This window comes from Pteropus alecto, unplaced genomic scaffold (assembly GCF_000325575.1).
Source record: "Pteropus alecto unplaced genomic scaffold, ASM32557v1 scaffold50, whole genome shotgun sequence".
Taxonomy (NCBI): Eukaryota; Metazoa; Chordata; class Mammalia; order Chiroptera; family Pteropodidae; genus Pteropus; species Pteropus alecto.
The window spans coordinates 12518329-12530378 of NW_006431918.1; positions in this window are offsets into that span (position 1 = coordinate 12518329).

Below are 12050 nucleotides of genomic sequence, written 5' to 3' on the forward strand. Positions count from 1 at the left end.
AAGTGAGAACATGTAAGACTACAAACATCACCCAATCCTCGCAGGAAAATGAGCGACTGCTTGCTCTCCAGCCTCGTCAGTGGAAACAAACAGGTTCAAGGGCACACGCACGCATACACACACAGACAAGTTAGAAAAAATTTAACACCCGAGAGAATGAGCCAAAGGAGCCAGGGTGGCTTAGACTCATGGACTATGAAAGGTGAGAACATGTAAGACTACAAACATCACCCAATCCTCGCAGGAAAATGAGCGACTGCTTGCTCTCCAGCCTCGTCAGTGGAAACAAACAGGTTCAACTTCATCCTCATGGTGAGTCACTGAGAACTGTGACCTCCTCTGGCAGCCATGGGGAAGGGAGAAGCAAATCGATTTCCTTTTCTAAAGAAACTTTAATGAACTTTCACCTTCAAAACAGCCTGGCCCCATCAGGTTGTTCATTCATTCAGTCACTATTTCGTTCACTCGTTTGTGTACCCAGCAAAGATTCCCAGGCTCTATGCTGGGTCCTCGAAATACAAAGATGACTGAGACGCAGTACCCATCTTCGAAAACTTCGTGTTCTAGTGTGACACGTAGGTGCGTTACTAAAAGCAGCAGCAGAAATGTTCTGAGATATAGATATAGATACAGATATATTATACACAGGGCGTGACTGAAAACAGATTAAGAGGAATGGTGAGTAAGGGAAGACTTCCTGGAGGAGATGATATGGAGCCTCCTGAGAAGAGACCTAAAGGACAATTTAGAGATTAACCAGAGAAGGAAGAAATTAGGACCGGCATAGCAAATAGTTATGGCCTTGGTGCCAACTCTGACAGGCCAGGATGAGTTGGAAGAATGGGAGGAAGATATGCTCAGGTTTCCTATATGCTGTGATCAGCTAGAAATGCTGATCTGTCATAGCATCAGGACAGAGAAGGGCCATACAGGTGTCAGACATTTGCCATCCTTCTTATGTGCAGGGCGTCGCTTCGTGGTAGCAGAGGGGTCGGGGGGAAGCGTGGTTATGTGCAAAAGTGCAGTGAAGGGAGAAAGCTTGGGCATTCAGGAAGGGCCTTCGATGGATGTCATCCTGATGTCTTAAAGATCCCTCTGGCAGCAGGAGGGAGGATGGGGCCCGGGAGAGTGAGGAAATTTAGGGACCAGGGACTAGGTGACCGACCAATAGGCAAAGGGTGGCGGAGCCGTGGGAGAGGATGAGTTACTGTATGATTCTCAGGTTTCAGGCTCTGGGCCTGGGTGCAACCTGGCACTCACTACTCACCCAGCAGGAGAGCAGAGTGAGGAGCAGTTTTGGAGGCAGGGGTGAGGGAGCAGTGAGAAAGGCCACTCTCTCTGCAGAACCAGGTGTGCTGAGTGCACACCTGGCGTGCTGATAAATGCCCCTGCAAGGATGAAACAGCACAGATGCAGTAAGATCAGCTCTGGCCTAGGTACCTCAACAACAGAACCAAAAGTCCTTCTTCACTGAAGTCTTCAAGGCTAAAGCCTGGCGAGAAAACTCAGGGGGTTCCTATGTGAGATTCAAGAACAGGTTAATAAAGAAGAAGAGGCAGGTAACAGGGGATGGCGAAACAGAGGGGAAATAAGAAGCAGGTGTCATTGTAAGTCAAGGTGACCAACCATCTCAATGCACCTGGAACTGCCCCAGTCTTAGCACTGAAAGGCCAAGTGTTAAAACGCAACCCTCCCTGCCACCTCCTGTCCCCGGCTAATGAGGACGTTGGTCACCCTGTCCCGCTGCCTTCGCCATGGGGCCCAGCCAGTTTCCTTGGATCACATGGCCACCTCTTGCTGACAATGGCTCTACTGGTACTGAGGCCGAGATAAGCTGGCATTGCCAGAGGCTGCCCCGTGGAGCTGGGAAAAGGCGCCACCACGAAGGGTGGGAAACTAAGTCCAGGTGACCTGGTTGAGCCCCCCGGGTGCAGTAAGGCCTGAAACCAGAACCCAAACTGGAAAGCTGGATTCTTCGGTTATAGAAACCAACAATTCTTCCTTCAGTTAATAGATTTAAGTTGGGGTTTCTGTCATTTGAAACAGAAAGGGACACAGACCCACCAGGGAGCAGCACCACTGAGTGTCCTGCCCTTTTCGGATTCCGAAGCTGGGGGCAGAGGAGGATAGGGGTGCAATTCTGAGACCCCTGCCAGGTCCTCCCACTTTGTCCCACATAGGAGACAACTACTTCATTCCTTCATGCCAGTGAAGGTGGGAGAGGGTGAGAATGTCACACGGGTCCTCAGATGTGAAGCGAAGATTGATGGTCAGCTTATATACAGAGTTGTATATATTGCTTTTTCCCTCGCTGCTTTCCTCCTTTCAAAAATTTGAGGTTCCTCTCCCTAAGCAGGACTGGGAGAGGACCTGATCTCTTTAGCAAGACAGAGAGGACACTCTGAGTCCATTTAGTCCTCTTTGCCATATGATTACAAACCCCCACTTCACTGTAGAGAAGGACACTCTTCCCCTACTGACACTCATGGGGATGAGGACAGCAAGGGAAGGCCATGAAGGAAGGGAGAAGCCTGCCCCTCTGGGTGTAAGGATTTGCTGGGGAGGAAGGGCATAGAGAAGGGTGCAGAGCTGGAGGGTCTGGTTCCCAGCTTCCCACCCCCCACTCCCAGCTTAGGTCCCAGTGAGGGAGCACGGGTGGTGGGGGAAATCTAGGTAAGGGGAGACGCTTCCACAGCAGAGGGCTTTTGTCCGGCCAAGGCCCATGACTAAGCTTGAAGGAGACCTCCTTTTGGACTCCCCTCGCCCCATGCCCACTTAGGACAGGGCCTCATCAAGATAAGTTGGGCAGAGCAGATTGGAGGAGCCTCTGATGTTCAACCTTCCTGAGCCACTTGGGTGCCATGAGGTGTGGACAGGACCATGCAGGAGCTCGTAGGCTGGCCATCAGGCTGTGGTGGGTGGTCTTCGTGAGCATCGAGACTGAGAGGGAAATCGCTAGCACTGAATGGGTTCCAGGAAGCCCCAGAATCCATAGCACCAACTAATCAGAGGAATTATGGGATTAGTTTTGGGCGGCAAAGGATGGGGGAGGGGCGCCAGGGGATTTCAAGAGGAAGCAGGGCAAGAAAGCAGAGGAGGTATTCCAGCTGTGTGTGGGTGGGGGAGGGAAGCAGAGAAAAACAGATGAAGGGGCAAAAGGAGAAAAAAATAGAAGTCAAAGGAAATGCTCCAAAAGGTGACGGCCGTGTCGGAGGACTTGGTCCTGCAGGGGAGGAAACGGTTTTGTCACCAGTCCTGGAAGTGAACTAGGCCAGGGTGAGGGGCTAAAGGTGGAAACAGGCAGCAAGAACGGTGGATTCAGGAAGAGCATAAATAGGGTGAGAGGAGCCTGCAGGCAGGATGGAGGCTGGGCTTTGCGGAAGAAAAACGCAAGTGGGAATGACACCAAAGCTAAACTTACGAGGCAGTGAGCAGGAAGCGGGTGGGGAGAGCGCTGTGGCTGAAACCTTGAAGGGTTGATTAATATGACACGTGAGCAGCTGAAAGAAACGACAATGATGTGAATAGTATGTGTCCCCAGAGAAAAATGCTTACAGCACGTAGCCTCCAGAGAACACAAGAACTGCTGTCATTCGTAGGTCCTTCACTGCCCCATAGGTCTACACGGGCTGCAGGAGGTCTAGATCCATTTTTAACACCACCATTCAGTGACTCCAGTTTGCCAAGGCGCACCATTATTTCATGAGCCAATAAGAAAGAAAGAAAAACGTGGTGACGAACTGAGACAAGGACATGCTATTAATTGCAAGATGCATCCTAATTTCAGAGATATTAAAACATGGTGGTGGGGGGGAACTGTGTGAATTAAAGTCAGTGAACACGGTATGACAAAGAGCCAAGCGTAGGTTGTACACATGTCTGTGATAAAGCCACAGCACTTATTCAAGTTCGATTTCGATTGACTTTTGGGTGATGACAGCATCAGGGAAGGAGTGGGCTGCAACCCGATAGTCATGTCATGATCATCGGATGGGTAAGTGTGTCTTGCAAGAAAAAGGAGGGGACCATGAGATTCCACTTCACACCCATTAGGATGGGTACTGTTAAAAAAGAAAAAAGAAAACAAGTATTGACAAGGATGTGGAGAGTTTGCTCATGGGAATATAACATGATGCAGCTTCTGTGGAGAATAGCATGGTGGTTCCTCAAAAAATTAGATCTAGAATTACCAACGATCCAGCAATTTCACTTCTGGGTATAGACTCAAAAGAATTGAAATCAGGGACTGGAACAGATATTTGTACACCCATGTTCAAAGCAGCGTTATTCACAACAGCCAAAAGGTGGAAGCGACCCAAGTGTCCATCAACAATGAATGGATAAACAAAATGTGGTAGGTACGTACAACGGAATATTACTCAGCCATAGACAGGAAGGGAACTCTAACACTACGACATGGATGAACCTTAAAGACATTATGCTAAGTGAAATAAGGCAGACACAAAGGGACAAATATTATATGAATCCACATATATGAGGCACCTAAAGTCATCAAATTCCTAGAGATAAAAAGTAGAATGGTGGCTGCCAGGGGCTGTGGGGAGGAGAAATGAGGAGTTAGTGTTTAAATGGATATAGAGTATCAGTTTGGGAAGATAAAAAAGTTCTGATGATGAATGATGGTGATCGTTGCACGGCACTGTGAATGTGCTTGATGCCACTGAACCGTACCCGTAAAATGGTAAATTTTATGTTATATATCTTTTACCACAATAAAAAAAATGTAAAATAAAATAATAGAAAAATAAGAAAGGAGGGAGTGGGATGAATTGTCCTTTAAGAAAGGAGATTTGGTGAATAAAGACTTTCTGAAGCTGGATGCTGAGGTCGTGAGGGGTCCAAGAAAGAGCATGCTGGCCCCACACAGCAGAGCAGGCACTTCCTGGCCTCCAGGTTCTGAGTGGTGGATCCCGGAGCAGAATAAACAGAGTAAGACGAAAGATAGTCTAATGAGAGTAGGACTTGTGATTCATAGATTCATAGGCAATCTCTAAAGCAATCTAGCCATGAACGTTGAGGTTTACCATGTGCCGGACGTTTGGTGAGACACAGAGAATGAGGCTCAGCATGTGAGATGGGCTCGTGGTTCATAGAATTTATAATACAGGAAGAAGACAGAACTTCTGTACCTGGGTCCTCATCCTTCGGCATATGACTGTCCCTGCTGCGTCTGGAGGGCCCCAGGCTCATGAGCCCATCTTGGTTCTGCCATAACTAGCTGGTGGCTGTGGGCAAGCTGCGTGAGTTCTCTGAGCTACTATAATTATAAAATGAAGATGCTAAACCAAAGGGCCACTGAGGTTACACTGAGTTTGTAGGAAAAGATAACACATAACCGTGCTGTGTATGATTACCCTTGAATCTGGAAGACCTCTTAAGAAAATATTAAATACATTAGGTTTTTTAGTTTTCCAGGTAATCCCCTCTCTTTTTAAAATTGTGGCATGAAAACCATGAATCATGCCCCATCTGGAAAAATGAGCACATTCCCATATGCACAAAATATTGCATAAAATTTCACGGGCCTCCGAAACCCCCTCAGTGGAAGCTCAGGTTAAGAACCTTTGATCTGGGTCCGAGGATCTAAAACATGGTGACCAGAGTCAATAACACTGTATTGTATAATAGAAATTTGATGAGAGAGTGAAACCTACATGTTCTACACAACAAAAACAAAAAAGAACCTTTGACGTAGTCCTCGGAGATGAGGAAGCTGAGGGAGGAGGCACAACAGCGAGAAAGATCGTGGGGCGCTGGGCTGGTCGGTATCTGCTGATGATGTGACTTAGAAAGGAGAAAAGAGTTTGTGTTTGTGAATATAATCTCTCTTGTTCAACCTGTAGCTACTGGGAAAAGTTTTCCCAAAGATGGTCCCCTTTCTTTCTGGTGACAAAGAAAGGACACATCTATGACAATTCAGGAAAGGAGACTTAGGACTGGAAGAACCCTAAGACTGACATAGGAAGTGAAATCCTTGGAAACTGTTTAAAAATAAAACATTAGGGTATCTTCCTGCCACCACTGCTCCTCTCCCCCACCCCCTGCCCCCACCACACACTTGACAATATTCTCTAGATAGCTTATCAATAGGGAAATAGGCTAATGAGATAGCCTGGATTTACAGAGCTTAAAATGCAAAGTGGAATGTGTAAGGTGGGATGTTTGAGCTCCCTGTAGGCAATAAGTGCTTCTGGCTCTGTTTCCCCTGCTGAATAAATAATGCTTGGATGACCATGCAGTGGTAAGAATAGAGTAAGGAGTACAGTCAGCAAAGCATAAGATTATGAAATGAGGGGGCAGGAGAGCCCAAGGGCAGAAAGCTAGTATGTGGAGGGAACGTATAAACAGCCAAGGAAAGTGGAAATCCAACCATTGCCATGGGCTGAGAGGAGCTGGGAGGGTCTGTGAAGTGCACAGACAGGGCACACACCCTCAGGCTGCCCATGGCCTTGAGCAGCTGAGGAAGCAACTAGGAAGGCCTCTGGTCCAACAAACATATAATTACAGGTAAAAGAGATGGAGTAAAGGCATCAAGATGAGAAAGTCAGTGGGAAGGAGTTGAAGAGATGCTGGAGAGAAGTAAGGGACTAGATGTCTTTAGAGTGACCCTAGATGGCAGTACTGGGAATTAAGAATGGCCAGGGCTTTCCCAAGACACTGAGGCTGACCTCAGCCCAACTTTTAAAACTGGAGAGATCACCAGATGATTGCCATATCAGAAATTACCTTTGGCTACAAGTAACAGAGACCCTCCTACCAAAATGACTTAAACCAGGAGGAGTTTATTTATCTCTCACATAGAGGTGGACACTCTCCAGCTGGTACAGAAGTTCCACAATGCCATTAATGTTCCTGTCACTTTCCATATTTCTGCCCTGTTACCCTTAACTGCTGACTTCCCTCTTCATTTCCTCATAGTCACACGATGGCTGCTGTGGACCCTGCAGTTTGACTGGGATCCATTCAGTCTGGCACTAATGGTCTGAATCCTCTGTGCTCACCAAGACCACTTACCACAGCTTCATAGCCAGCCCCTGAGCTCTTGCATGGTCCTGTCTGCACCCCATGGCACTCAAGTGGCTCAGGAAAGCCAAACATCAGAGCCTCCTCCAATCGATTTCTCCAAACGTACCTTGATGAGGCCCTGTCTTGAGTGGGAGTAGGGTCCGAAAGGAGGTCTCATTTAAAGCTCAGATATGGGCCTTGGCTGGACGAAAGCCCTTTGCTATTGGAGTGTCATCCAGCTGTGTCTCCCCCACCACCCGTGCTCCTTGACTGCACCTCCAGCTGGGAGTGGAGAGCTGGGAATCAGAGCCCTGTCTTGCTTTCTTCCAGCTCTGTGCCCTCTTTGCCACCCATTCACATGCCAGGTAGGAGGAAGGGGGGAAAAGCAGAGGCACATACTGTTAGTCCCTTAGAATGGTGACCTGACACTTTCATCTAACAACTTCTGTCCAGACCCCACTGCAGAACTTACCTGCACGGTCATCGCTATCTGCATAGGGAGCTGGAAAGAACCTGGGGAGCAGGCGGAAGGTGAGCTATGGCAGTGACGACCGCTCTGGGAGAAGGCGTATCAAGTATGAGGGCAACAAAGGACAGATTGAGAGAAAACTTCAAGACGAATTCTACAGAACAGAGGGTTTGGCTTTCGCTTTATGCCCACACTGCTCCCCAGGAGAAGCAATCTCCATCTACAGGGCAGCAGTGTGGGTCAGAGGAAAGACCTCTGCTACGTCGGGCAGGCAGCCGCCAACGTGGGCCTGGCCACTGCCCAGCTCTACGGCCGTGGGCAAATTGCTTTCCACCCCTGGGTCTCAGTTTCCCGTCAGTAAGATGACCTCTAACTCCAAATGCAGGGATTCTGAACACAGTCCAGTTTCTAAAAGGCGGAGTCTCCTGGGCACGACAGTCTTGAGAAATACAAGGTGTGTGAAGGAGGGTGAGCCCTTGACAAGTTTTTCCTTCATGCACAATGGAGAGAAGTGAACAGAACGACAGCCCCAGAGAGAAGGGAGCAAGGCGAGGCCGGCAGCATCACAGAATAAGATTTAAAATCTACTGGGAATGGCAAGTCGTAGATGATAGTGACATTTGGGCCAAGCCCGTGTGTCACATAAAGTGGGTCAGAAGAGTCAGGCGTTTACCCAAAATAAGATGAGGAGCAAGGCGAGGCTGGCAGCATCACAGAATAAGATTTAAAATCCTACTGGGAATGGCAAGTCGTAGATGGTAGTGACATTTGGGCCAAGCCAGTGTGTCACATAAAGTAGGTCAGAAGAGTCAGGCGTTTACCCAAAATAAGATGAAATATTAAGCATGACAACTTAGGTTGGGATCCCTGGAACAGAAAATGATACAAGTTGTTTATGACATAAAACCGGCTAAGACGATAAGCATAAAACCACTGTGAAAAAGAAAAAGTCTACAACATCTCCAAGTGTGATGGGGGCATCTGGAGTAAAGGACCATGGAGAAAACTGCGTGGAGGTCATGTCCTAAGGCACAATAATAGGCCCTTAGTTACTGATGGGTCATCGCTCCTATATCTAGCTGTAATCAAAAGGTACAGCTCTATCCCCAGCCTCAGGGAGGTGTAATCTAGCTGGAAGGTGGGCGTCAGAATGGCTAGTGGAAGGGCTGCTCCTTGGATGTGAGGTAGAATCACCTGGTATGTTAGTCTGGTCGGACGGCCATAACAAATACCAGACTGGTGGTGTCAGTAACAGGCATATTTTCTCATAGTTCTGGAGGCCAAAAGTCCAAGATCAAGGTGTCAGCAGGGTGACTTCCTCTGTGGCCTCTCTCCTTGGCTCGTAGATGGCCATGTTCTCGCTGTACCGTCACACGGTCTTCCTTGTAATGTGTCTGTGTCCTAATTTCTTCTTATCCAGACACGGTCATATAGCTTAGGATCCATCTTAATTAATTGCGTCATTTAACTTAGTTACCTCTTTAAAGGTCTTATGTCCAAATACAGTCACATTCTGAGGCACCAGGGACTGGAAATTAGGACTTCAGGGTATGAGTATGACGGAATGAGATGGTGGACAGGGCAGAGACACAATTCGGTTCATAACTCCTGGAAAGCTTTTGAAAGTGTTGACACGCAGACTCTACCTTCAGAAATTCATAGTCTTTGGTTTGGCCTGAGGCCCAAACAACTTTTTAGTATTTAAAATGTTTTCAGTTTTTTTTTAAAAGCTCCCCAGCTAATTCTCAGCCAGTGTGGGAAACCACGGAGCTAAAGTAATACCCAGACACAATTGGACGCCAATTGCATGCCAACCCATGTGATGTGAAGTCCAAGTCCAAGATAAAAGGAGAGACTAGTCATTGCAACCAGAGGATTTGACGGAGACTTCCCAGTGGGCCTTTGGGGTTTGGAAACGTGCGTTGACAGAGCAGGGTGAGCCCTGCAGCAACTTTGGGAATGGAGCCTTGCTTGATGGAGTGAACACCTGACTCTCAGGAGTGAAGGCACCGCCTGGTTTGGGGGAGGAGGGTTATATAAAACAGTCACCATAGCTGGAAGCCATAGTGGACTTCTTAGCAGGGGCATGATGTCGTGAAAATGGTGCTCATCAAAGATAAATCAGAAGAATGGATGGGAGGGTCTGTGGAGAGTAAAACCCTGGTGGAGATATTATCATGGCAACAATAACCCCACCCCACCACCCACACACATGAGAAAGAGCACTTCTTCAAAATACATAATAAATTTACAACCACAACTCAGCAACACGTCACGAAGCCTAAAGAATCCTTAACTATACATAAGAAATCATACAGTATGTAATCTTTTATGTGGTTCAAAACAGGTATTATGAATCTATGCTGTTACAGGGGAGGACAATGGTTCTATTCATGAGGGAGGGAGGGATTCAAGATTGTGAACATGCTTGAGGATGGCTAATCTACCAGAAGAGGAGAGGCTGGGAAACCCCACTAAACAAAGGAGAAGTCTGAGGCCTGGCATAGTTCCAGGGTTTGTTTATTCCTTGGCCTCTGGGTCTCGAATGACAGGCAAGGCTTAGTGGGCCTTCGGATTGCAAATGTCTCTCTTTCCCCAGTGCCGCTGCCTCAATCCATCGGTGAGGGCTGGTTGAAGGCAGAAGAGAAATAGTCCATCCTTGATGAAATAAAAACCAAGAATGACTGGCCCTTAAATGTTCTGCACCACCATGGAGACGATACTGTGACCGCAAGTGTCTGGATTCAAAAACAGGAAGGGGGAACCAGCCCAGCACAGATTTGGACTCATTCCATAGAAGCAGAATGAATAACTCCAAACCCTGCTTTCTCTGACACTTACAGTGGCCTCTGTGAGCGAGCAGGACGCTCGTTTCCTTGAGAATGTTTTTGTCAGTTTGTCATCATGCTTCACACAGTGGGAGATGGCAGGAGAGAGAGCCTGCGAGGGGCCACCAGAGGACAGGTTCTGCTGGGAAAGGAAAGGGGACAGACCGAGCTAAGGAGGACGCAGAGGGTGCAGCTGGGAGGGTCCTATCACTGTGTGTTAGTCAGGGTTGTCCAGAGAAACAAAACCAATAGGACATCTATAGATACATAGAAAGAGATTTATTATGAGGAATCGAGTCGTGTGATTATGGAGGCTGAGAAGTACAAGGTCTGCCATCAGCAAGCTGGAGGCCCGGGAGAGCTAAGGGTGTAACTCAGTCTGAGTTCAAAGGCCTGAGTACCAGGGAAGCCAGTGCTATAAATCCTAGCGGAGTCTGAAGGCCCAAGAACCAGGGCCGTTGAGGACCGGAAGTCTCAGCTCGAACAGAGAGAATTCTCCCTTCCCTCACCTTTTTGTTCTATTCTGGCCCTCCATGGAATGGATGGTGGCCACCTGTACTGGTGAGGGCAATCTTCTATATTTACTCAGTTTATGGATTCAAACGCTAATCTCTTCCAGAAACACCCTCACAGACACACCAGAAATAATGCCTTACTATCTCTCAGGGCATCCCAGTCAAGTTTGACACATAAAATTAACCATCGCACACTGATTCTAACAAATGCCAGGAAGCGGATGGAAGCAGTTTGTTTGTGGCATGTGAATGTAGAAGAGACTGCAGAGAGATAGACCTGGACTCTGGAGCTTACTGGGCACAGCGAGGATAACAGTATTTACCAGGAGGTTTGAGATGATGGTTACAAAGCACCTGGCACATAGTAGGACATCAATAAAGATTAGGTATTCCTTTTGATTTAGCTTATTGATAAACAATCAGCTCTTGGCTATCCAGTTTATTGATGTATGTGTTTATCTCCACCGGAAGTTCAGGAGCCTGAGGCCGTATCTCATGCTGAATTCCTATAGCACTTTATCTGCTCCTCTCATTCTCATGCTGACTGTATAACTGTCATCTGTATACACAGCTTATTTCTCCTGCTATAGTAGGAGATGGTTAGGGGTGGGAACTAAGCCATTTATTTTGGGGTTTCAAGTGTATTGCACACTGCATGGCATAGAGTAGGTGCTCAGGAAATGTTTGTTGAGTGCCTGAATGACTAAATGGATGAATATTCATTGGAAAGCATTGCCACATGATTCTCAACCTGAGGTTGACCTGATATAGAGTCAATGAGGTCAATGCTAGAATTTGAAAGCATTTGGGGATCCTTTGATGGTCTGACACTATTTGGAGCCAAAAATGACCTACCCTTTGAGATCACTCAGCCCATTCATCAGAGTCATTAGTTTCTATTCACTCCTGCTTAGGACAAGACTGTGGTGAATAATGAGTTTTACCCCAGCAACTGCCTCTGCTTATCTATTTTGCTGGGCTGGACCCCCCAGAAGCTCAGGGCCTGGAGCCACTGAACCCCAGAAGTCACTCTGAAAGTAAACGTCAGCATCTGATACCCACCAGTATCAGTCAGGGTCCCCATAGGAAACACAGGGCACGGCCAAAGGGTTGATTAAAGAGAGTTTAGAGAAGAAACATGGGTCGAGTGTCCAACACTCTGTGTCCAGCAGGGACAATAATGTGCCTAGGAGATAGCAATGGTGGGAATTT